Below are 11,320 nucleotides of genomic sequence, written 5' to 3' on the forward strand. Positions count from 1 at the left end.
GTCCCTTTGCTGATTACTCCACAGACCCTGAGGAAAAGCAGCAAAGACCTGGACCATGGGAAACCTAGTTCCACAGGTCTCGCCTCACCCTCGAGATGGCCCTCCCCTCTCCCAGAAGTCCCCTGGGTTTCTCTGTTCATTTACTGGGCTTCCTCCTGTATGAGTTGGGATGGCGGGTGGAGGGTCAGACAGTGCTGGGCTGCCAACCCACAAAACACCCCTGCTGGTAAGAGAATGAGGGCTGCAGCTAAGTCATAATGAAACAATTTGCATCAGACCCATGGCACTAGGAACTTTACACCAGAAATTCTCTGCAGCGGATGAAAGCTGTACCCCAGCATCTGGCAGCACACCTGAAACAGCAATGCTTGCATAATGTTGACAGTTTACAGAGTAGTTTCTCATTTATTGCCTCATTTCTCCTGATAACAGGCTGGTGACGTTAGAAGGGCAAATATCATTATCCCCACTTAATCAGTCGATGAGGGTTATGGAATTTAAAGAGCTTGTTTAAGGTCTCAAAGAGAAAGAGAAAGCAAAAAGAGAAAAGAGTAAGGCCAGTGCCCACACCAGGGCAGCATCTTGGACTCCTGACACAGTGGGGGGCCTGTTGTGCACAGCACATTCTGAAAAGAAGCACCAGGAAGGGACCCTGACCCAGTGTTCATATTAGTTAGATCCGTGGTGTTGGGAATTCCCTGGTGGTCCAGTGGTTAGGACTCAGTGCTTTCACTGCCGTGGGCCCGGGTTCAATCACTTAGGTCAGGGAACTAAGACCTCTCAAGCCGTGTGGTGCGGCCAAAAAAAAAGAATGAACTGGAGAGCTTTTACAAATGCTGATACCCAGGCCCCAGCCCCAGAGATGATGGCTGAATTGACCTGGGGTGCTGTCCAAACATCCTTTTTTTTTTTTTTTTTCCTCTCTACGCGGGCCTCTCACTGCTGTGGCCTCTCCCGTTGCGGAGCACAGGCTCCGGACGCACAGGCCCAGCAGCCATGGCTCACGGGCCCAGCCGCTCCGCGGCACGTGGGATCTTCCCAGACCAGGACACGAACCCGTGTCCCCTGCATCGGCAGGCGGACTCTCAACCACTGCGCCACCACGGAAGCCCCAAACATCATTTTGAAAGTTCCCCAGGTGAGTCCCAGGGACTACCAGGAATGAGAATGACTGATTTAGACCCTGACTTTCTACGGGGACGTCTGGAGGAAATGTCTGAAATGGATTTCAGCATGGAGACTTTCAGCAGTCTCTCATGGATGCTGCCGACCAGTGGTTCCTCCAGGGTCCTACAGATCTGGAGCACACTGGACGCAAGTCCATCGTGACTTTCTCATCAGCTTTGCACAGTTCTGCTTCCTGCGTGAGAAGGCTGTGAGGAGTGTCTGGGGTTGGAAAATCACCTCAGCCTGCCTCCTTTCCTCTCGCATTCGCCCGAAGTGCTGCCCTCCAACATCACAACAGAAGTTATAGATCGACAACCACCAGGCTAAAACATCTTATTTGGCCCACCGAATGTTTTATGAGCCAACACTTGAAAATGACATGTCAGTTTAAATTATTTATTTATTTTTGGCTGTGTTGGGTCTTCGTTTCTGTGCGAGGGCTTTCTCTAGCTGCGGCGAGCGGGGGCCACTCTTAATCGCGGTGCGCGGGCCTCTCACTGTAGCAGCCTCTCTTGTTGTGGAGCACAAGCTCCAGACGCACAGGCTCAGTAGTTGTGGCTCACGGGCCCAGCTGCTCCGCGGCACGTGGGATCTTCCCAGACCAGGGCTCAAACCCACGTCCCCTGCATTGGCAGGCAGATTCTCAACCACTGTGCCACCAGGGAAGCCCATGTCACTTTAAAATCCAGGTTTCTGGCGCCTAAAGTCTAGCCACACAGAGCCCATGTTATCACTGGCAATAAGCAGCTGGCACTGAGCACCACTGCCCCCTTCAGACAAGGTAGGTGTGCTGCAGCTTGCCCAGGCCCCACCCAGCCCACCTGTTCACTGGTACACACAGCTGACTGGCCCCTGTAGGCATTTCAACTTTCAACTAATAACTGGAATTTGTAGACCAAAGGCCTCAGGTATTAGGGCCGGGACTGAGAGGCCTTGCACCCTAAGCACCTCTCTTGCTTCACCCAAGTCCCAACCCTCTCAGGTTTCATTAAGGTCCCTGCTTGCCTGCCCCTTGCCCAACCCTGACCTATTTACCTGGCTCAGAAAGGGCCTGACCCCCTAGAGACAGCTTGCTCAGCTTCTGTCCCAAGAAGTCTTCTACTCCCCTTTAGGGGTGACAGTCCCTCAGGGAAGCCAAAGGAAAGCCCAGTCTGGTCCTGTCAATTCCTGGACATCCCATCCTCATTCCATTGCCTCGGAACCTGAGGCGCCTCCTGTGCATAAAGAATAATGGCCCGCAGGAAGAAGGGTTAACCAGACTGCTGAGTCCCGCCTGGCTTCAGCCCTGCTCCTTAACTGAGGCCAGCTCCTGCCCCAAAGGATGCCCATATCGTGTTGGAACAGAGCAATCTTAAATCACCCTGCTGGTTACCCCGAGTTTCCTGGGATAGTTCTCCCCAGTGCCCACACACAGCCAAGCTCACAGGTCCAACAGAAGGTCCTCCTCAATCCTACCCCTTAGAATTAGCTCCAAAATATGGAGGGAAATGCTCACATAGGAGAGTCCGTGTCAACCCTTAGGCAGGGTTCCCAGGCTATGGGATTGCACAGGCCAGCAAATTAAACATACACACAAAACCTAGGCACTGGCTTTTCATTTTGCTAAGAAAGGATTTTTTTTCATTGTAATTTCCATCTCCCACTACCATAATTTCCTAAAGGAAGAACTATTTTAACCCAGAGAAGTAAACATAAGGGCTGGTTTTCAAACAAAATACTTTGGTTTTATAATAATACTAGTGCTTAGGTAGGACTTACTACATACCAGGTATTGTTCTAAATTCTTTACTTACATTAACTTGCTTGACCCACAGAACAACCCGATGAGGTAAAAACTAATTTTATCCCCATTTTATAGACAAGAACACCGAGTCACAGGGAGATTAAGTGACTTCTCCAAGGTCACAGAGCTACTGATGGAACAGCTGGGATCTGAGCCCAGGCAGTCTGACTCAAGGCCACCCTGCTGCTCTAACAAGGTGAAATATTCATTTTACTATATTGTCCTTATTTCTTTTATTTAACCAGGGCCAGTGACGGCTCAGTCACAGATGGGTGCAAGCACCTGAGTTGGGGAGCTTCTCCCCTAGTGTACTGAGCCACTCTTGGTTAGATTTATAAAACATGGCACGTGGATCCTGGCTCTGCAGAACCCTAATGATAGGGACAGAGTAAAGGGACAAAGCAGGTAATTAAATAGTTAATCCCACTAGGGAATTGTAAGTAAAGAAAAAAATATGGGAGACCCCTGTAAGTTAAGGATCACTCAAGAAAGCAAGTTTTCTTAACCACAAAGCCAAGCAGGCTTGCTTAGCAACAAAACCATGCAACAGAAGCATGAGACATGCCCCCAAACAATAAAACAATAGTGGCATGAGACCCACATCCTGCCCAGTGAGCTCAGTAAGTTAATGACCCTAGGACATGCTCTCTGCACACATAAAAAACAATAATTTATGGAAAGGTGACATTTCAAAGGGAAAGACCCTCATTGTACTGAGACCTGAAGTAATTTTTCCATAGTGCCATGACAGTCCCAGCTTGACCACGTAGGGACAAGAAAACTCCCCCACCCAACTTGGAGGAGGAGCTGATGATGGAAGCATGACATCTACCAACGAATGAGGAAGAAGGGGATCTTCTCCCCATCCCCACTTTTCCTTTGATTATAAAACTATAGCCCAGGGACTTCCCTGGTGGTGCAGTGGTTAAGAATCTGCCTGCCAATACAGGGGACACAGGCTCAAGCCCTGGTCCAGGAAGATCCCACATGCCGCGGAGCAACGAAGCCCATGCACCACAACTTCTAAGCCTGCGCTCTAGAGCCCGCGAGTCACAACTACTGAGCCCGCATGCCACAACTACTGAAGCCCGTGCGCCTAGAGCCTGTGCTCTGCAACAAGAGAAGCCACCGCAATGAGAAGCCCGGGCACCGCAACGAAGAGTATCCCCCGCTCGCCGCAACTAGAGAAAGCCCGCGCACAGCAACAAAGACCCAAAGCAGCCATAAATAAATAAATTAATTAATTAATTAAAAAAAAACTGTAACCCAGTAAGTTCTCAGGGTGTGGCACCCTCTCGTCCACCTGCTTGTAAGCCTCACAAGCATCCTATTCTAATAAATCACCTCTTATCTATCACTTTGCCTCTCGCTGAGTTCTTTCTATGCTGAGACGTAAAGGACTGGAGCTCCTTGGAGCGCCCAGAATCGCCTCCAAGGGGTTTCACTCTTACAAAGGGCATTCTCAAACCAAGTGGTGAGGCTGATCCCGTGACAGAGGGGCCTATAAGGGAGGTGTGGAAGCAGCTGCCTCCCCCCCCCAATGCAGGGGCGGGGGGGGGGGGCATCTAGTTTGGTGGATCAGCTGAGCTGACTATTTCCTCCTCTCTCAGTCTTCTGCAGGTCCATCCCAACGTGCCCTACCCAAAGAATCACTTTTGTCAAGAGTTGCGGCCTCCACCTCTCTCCTGAGCTCCAGACCCATATTTCCAACTGCCTGTAAATATCAACTCCTAGATCCCATGGGCACCTGAAACTCAATTTGTCTCCCATCACAGTTATTTCTTCTTAAACTTCCTTTCTTCTCGATTCCACCCCTTGTCATTTATTCACTCAACAAATATTTCTGACGCACTTAAGGTGCCCTGCACTTCCTAGTTCACTAGAAATGCACAGGTGAGCAAAACAGAGTCTCTGCCCACATTCTGTGGAGAGAGACAGACAGTAAACAAATCACAAATTAAATGTACCTTATGTCAGGCGCTAGGAGGAAAAATAAATCAAAGTGTATGTGACACAGCTGCATCCTACAATTTCCATTTCCCCTGTGTCCTAACTAATAAATGCTCTAATGTTTAGGTGCCCTGGCCCCGCGCCCCAGAATAAAGGCTAGCCAGCCTGCAACTAGATGCGGCCAGGGGACCAAGTTTTGGCCAGAGAGTAAAGCTGAGTCCCCCTAAAACTGAGTTCCCCTGCCAAGTTTATGATTAACCTCTCTATCCAAAACTTTATTCCCTTTCTTGTCCTACCCCTGTTCCCCTCAGGATTGAGGAATATCAAAGAAAAGGTAGCGGGGGGGGGGGGCTTCCCTTGTGGTGCAGTGGTTAAGAATCCACCTGCCAATGCAGGGGACACATGTTCGAGCCCTGGTCCAGGAAGATCCCACATGCCGCGGAGCAACTACACCCGTGCGCCACAACTGCTGAGCCTGTTCTCTACAGCCCATGAGCCACAGCAGCTGAGCCCCCGTGCCACAACAAGAGAAACCACTGAAATGAGGAGCCCGGGCACCGCAACAAAGAGTAGCTCCCGCTGGCCGCAACTAGAGAAAGCCCTCGTGCAACAATGAAAACCCAACACAGCCAAAAATAAAAATAAATAAAAATAAAATTTAACGAAAAGTGGGGACTGAAACTGAGCAGGCCCCTGCAGGGTCTTCCCAGGTACCAGCCCCTCCATGCTCCCTCACCCCCTTCTTGTTTGGCCTTCCCTGATTTCCAAAGAGCAGTTAATAATTAGGACAATAGTCACAGGCTTCCTAGTTCCTCCTGAAGGGATACAGATAACATCTGAAGCATATCTTTGAGTGGTTCTGCAGAAATTAATACCCCCACTCAGTGGATGGTGGTGACTTGCTGACCACAAGCACGTAGACCCCTGACTGGTTGGAACCAGAAGGCTGATGAATAAGATTCCTGAAACATCCCCCTGTTACTTCACCACCAACCAATCAGAAGAATGTCTGCTAACTGATCACACACCCTGCAACCCTCACCCCTAGTGCTCCTTTTAAAAAACCCTTGCCTGAAAGTCTTTCAAGCACGAGCTGCCCCTTGGTGCCCTGCAGTAGATGCTGTACACGCTGTACTTCATTCACTGCCACCCGCTGTCAGTAGACTGGCTTTGCTGTGCATCAGGAGGGAGGACGTAACAAGAAGAAAGTGAGGTCTCATGGGAGCTTCCAAGAGCCATTCCTAAGATTGTGCAGCTTTCCCTCTGTCATCCCTCCTTCTTCCCTCTTGCTGGCTGAAGTACAGACAGACAGGCTGGAGATCCAGGAACCATCTTGGATTATGAGATAACTGTCACCGAGGTGCCCCATATCATCCCCACATTGACTACCTCCCAATTTTCAGAACTTGAGAGAGAAAATTTAAATTACAATAAAGAACAACAGAGAATGTATCACTTTAGATAGGATGGATAAGAGAGGCTTCTCTGAGGATGTGACATTTGAGCAGAGACCAGAATAAAATGAGGGAGTATGCCATGCCTGTGCTTCCTCTTCTCTCTTGGGAAAAGAGTGTTCCAGGCAGAACCGTCTCCCTGCCACCCAAGCTGAAAACCTGAATACCATCCGTGAGCCCCTTCCCCTCCCAAACCCCATCTAGTCTAATCTGATCTGTCACCAAACCCCACCAAGTCTACTTATACTTGTGTCTTGAGAACAAACACAACACAAATCAAACCTACAAACTCTCTTGAATCCATCTTCTCCTTCTGATTCGTTCTGCTACAACAGGACTGTAGTGGGTTGAAGAGCACCCCCCAAAAGATATGTCTTAACCCTCACAACCTGTGAATGTGACCTTATTTGGAAATAGAGTATTTGCATGCGTAATTAAGGATCTCCAGATCAGCCTGGATTACCGGTGGGCCCTAAATCCAACGACTGTCCTGATTAAGAGGCAGAAGAGAACACACAGGGAGGAGAAAAGAAATCGTCATTGAAGGCAGAGGCAGATGCCATGTGAAGATAAACCAAGGAACGCCTGGAGCCCCCAGATGTGGAAGAAGTGCCCTAGAGCCTGTGGTGGGAGCACAGCCCTGCTGACACCTTGATTTTGGTCTTCTGGCCTCCAGAACTGTGAGACAATACATTTCTGTTATTTTAAGCCACCCAGTTTGTGGTAATTTGTTCTTGTGGCCCTAGGAAACAAATACAATGCCTTTAGCACAGTATCTACTCTCTCTTAGCCCCAGGCTACAGAACTTGCCTGTTCAGAAACCCCTGTAGTAAAAATGTTTGGATCATGTATCTCAATATGTATATTAATTTACAACTATCAGTGCATACGACTGTACTAATTCGCTAGGTATATTATAAAACATACCTAAATGTCTATGTTCGACATGAAAATGGATGAGACAGATGGGAGTGTAAAGCGATACAACTACTTTGGAACTGTTTGGCTGTTTCTAATAAAGTACAATATACACCGACCCCATGATGCAGCAATTCCATTCCTGGGTACTTACCCAAGAAAAGTTGAGGCACGTGTCCCTACAAAGATTCGTACACGAATATTCAGAACACTTTATTAGTAACAGCCCAAACTAGAAGCAACCCAAATGTCCCTGAGCAAGCGAGTGGTTAAACAAATTGTAGTACATCCATACATCATACTTCTCAGCTACAAAAAAGGAATGCTTTTCTGGGGTAACAATTTTATTGAGTGTCATTCACTACCATACAATTCACCCATTTAAAGTATAAAATTCAATGACTTTTAATACAATTGCAGAGTTGTGAGATCCTTGCCACAATCAATTTGAGAATCTTTTCACCATCCCCAAAAGAAACCCATATCCGTTAGCTGTCACTTCCCACCCCAGCCCCCGCGCTCCCTGGCCCTGGGCAACCACCAATCTGCTTTCTGTCTCTACAGATTTGCCTATTCTGGACATTTCGTATAAATGGCGTCATACAGTCTCTGGTGACTGGCTTCTTTCATTTAGCACAGTGTTTTTAAGGGTCATTCATGTTGTAGCGCCTATCTGAACTTCAGTCTTTTTTACGTCTGAATAATATTCCGTTGTGTGGATATATCACAGCTGGTTTATCCACTCATCAGTTAATAGACAGTTGGTTGTTTCCACCTTGGGGATTCTTTTGGTATTGTATTAGTTGGGCTGCCCGAACAAAATACCACAGACTGGATGGCTTAAGCAACAGAAATTTACTTTTTCACAATTCTGGAGGCTAGAGGTCCAAGAGCATGGTGTTGGCAGGTCTGGTTTCTTCTGAGGCCTCCCTCCTTGACTTGCAGATGGCTGCCTTCCCGACACGGACTTCTCTCTGTGTGCACACATCCCTGACGTCTCTGTGTATTCAGATTTCCTCTTCATAGAAATACCAGTCAGAGTGGATTAGAGTCTACCCTAAAGACCTCATTTTAGTTTAATTACCTCTTTGAAGATCCTATCTCCAAATATGATCACATTCTGAGGCTAAGACTTCAACATATGAATTTGGGGGGGATGCAGTTCACTCCATAACAGGTGTTGTATTAAGAAAACACTGCCAAATCCAAGGTCACAAAGATTCATACCTATGTTTTCTTCTAAGAGTTTTATAATTTTAGCTATTGCATTTAGGTCTTTGATCCATTTTGAATTAATTTTTGCATATGGTATGAGGTAGGGGTTCAACTTCATTCTTTTGCATGTGGATATCTGATTGTCTCAGCACCATTTGTTGAAGAGACTATTCTTACTCCATTGAACTGTTTTGATATCCCTGTCAAAAATCAAATGACTGTGAAGTTGTAAGGGTTTATTTCTGGACGTTCAATTGTATTCCATTGATTTATGTGTCTGTCCTTATGCCAGTACCACACTGTCTTTATAAGCTTTGAAAATAGGGAATGTGAGTTCTTCAGCTTTCTTGGGTTTTTTGTTTTGTTTTGTATTTTTGCGGTACGCGGGCCTCTCACTGTTGTGGCCTCTCCTGTTGCGGAGCACAGGCTCCGGACGCGCAGGCTCAGTGGCCATGGCTCACGGGCCCAGCCACTCCGCAGCATGCGGGATCTTCCCAGACCGGGGCACGAACCCGTGTCCCCTGCATCAGCAGGCGGACTCTCAACCACTGCGCCACCAGGGAAGCCCCTGACCTTGCACTTTGGACCAGACAAGAGCGGGAAGAGACCTTTCCAGTCCCTCCCCCAGAGTCTCTCCCACAGTCGGCGTGCCACGCAGCGCCAAGGCTGGAGTGTGTAGTTCTGAGGCTTAGCATTTTGCTTCTAAGAAAAGGCTAAGAAGGGAGCCTAGTAACAAAGGTCCCTCAGGAAGCCCCTGCCCTGTGGCAGTGCGCTGGGCCCAGCGGGAGCAACTAGAGGTAAGCGCTCTTCCTCACCCCAGAATCTACTGCAGGGCTGCTCACTAAAACCATGATCAGAATTCCCAAAGAGAAGTGCCGTACAATATGTTTCTCTTACAGAAAACGTTCCAGAAGAAAACAGAAAGAACATTTAGGTTTCTTACCTTACTTTGAGCGAGCGGGGGCTGAATTGGACTTCCAGTTGCTGCACCCTTCAAGACAGGACAAGATAAGGTGTTATAAAGGCATGCAACTTGCATTCACAGCATATTGGTGCTTATAGTTAACCAACCACGCTCAGAAAGCAAAAGTAGTTACAAGTAACATTGAAATACCTAAGCAAATTCTACAATGACAAACGATTCTCTGGATGAAATGCAGCAGAGCTCAGAAATCTTCGATTCACAGATCTATTCACATCAGCGTTTATTAGGTACTTACAAATGTGCCAGGCACTGTGCTAGTGGCTCTGACCTCAGGGAATCCACAGTCCTCTAGAGAAGATGCATGTGCTCATCAATAATGAAAGCACAGCTGGCTGAACTGCTAGAGAGGCGTGTAGGGGAGCTATGGGAACACAGGGGTCTGTCTCTGCTGGACCTCTGGCCCCGCCCCACCGTGTCCCCCAAATTGCAGGGTGAGCTGCTTCCCAGATGAACATGGAGGGAATGTGGGCAACAAGCAGCGACCAGCTTGGTGAGTTAGCACCCCACCCTTCCATAACCTTTTTACAACTTGCCCTGCCTCACAGATTTGGAGAGCTGATGCCAATCAAGAGACAGGCCCATGTGGATTTCTACATGATGGCAGCTGAAGGGATAAGGAGGATATAGTAAATTATTTGCAGAAAACAGCCACAACAGTTCACCTCTCTGTATCTATGCTCTCATGTTGTCTCCTCCCACAGTGACTCTGGGATTGGCTGTGTGACTCGCTTTGGCCAGTAGCACAACAGCAACAGGATGAAAGCGGAGGCTTGAAAAATTGCTTGTGCTGGGGCTTGCCCTCTCTTGCTGTTCTTGGGACTCTTACAAAACCACTCTCAGTGGGTGAGAAGGAGTGGAAACCAGAGTGACAGAGCACAAGAGGAAATCCCACTTTACAAGGAAGGAGACTGAGGTTTCTAGAAGGTTGCGTAGCAGCTCACAGACATGCAACCAGTCCCTGTGAAAACCAGCGGTAAACTACGCATCCTCCCTGAAGGGCAGCCCCTATCTTTTCAGCACTTCTTGTCCTGCCTCGCGTAGAATAGGTGCTCAGTAAATGTTTGCTGTTCATGAACTGAAAAGCCATGCCCTCTTCTAAGCGGGCCCCAAATCAAAGAAGCCCCATAGAAATCACGATCCTAGGGAAGCTAGGAAAGCAAGAATCGGCATAAAATGACCAGGACAATCCAGGCAAATTTTCCACATGCCCAAGGCCCCAACAGTCTAGGCTTTATACTGATACCCCGCGAGAGCAAACTTCTTGCTGAAAGGGCTCTCGTGAAGCCTTGCAGATACTTACAGCCCTAGAATCGAGAGTAAGGCGACAGTGAAAAATACTGTCTGGGGCTTGGAATAGCCAGGGAGCCAAGGAGAAAGAAACTGAATGGACCATATAATTTCTAGCCCTTCCTTAGATTAAGAGTGGGAATTCAATATTCAAAGCACAACATTTCTAAGCTTGGAACAATTTGAAATATAACTGTCCTAAGGCAGTTATGGTCTGAGCGGCAGGCCTGGCCCTGAGCCTTGAGTTTGACGTGGAGATAGAAAGAGTACAGGCTTGGAGTCAGAGAGACCTGAGTTTATGTCCTGGATCTGCCACTGACCAGCTGTGCAAAATTAGGCAAGTAATATAACCTCTCTAAGCCTCAGTTTCCCCATCTGTAAAATGGGAATGATACCTACTTTATTGGGCCTTTGTGAAAATTAAAGGAGACCATGTAAAGTGAAGTCCTGGCACGGGGTACTGCTCCTGAAACGGCAGCAGCTGCAGAAAAGATCATGGATTTATACGGAGGCACAGGGCAACAACGCCAACTTACACCGGCCTGCTTGAGGGGTCAAACC

The sequence above is a fragment of the Delphinus delphis genome, chromosome 16, assembly GCF_949987515.2.
Source record: "Delphinus delphis chromosome 16, mDelDel1.2, whole genome shotgun sequence".
NCBI classification, from domain to species: domain Eukaryota; kingdom Metazoa; phylum Chordata; class Mammalia; order Artiodactyla; family Delphinidae; genus Delphinus; species Delphinus delphis.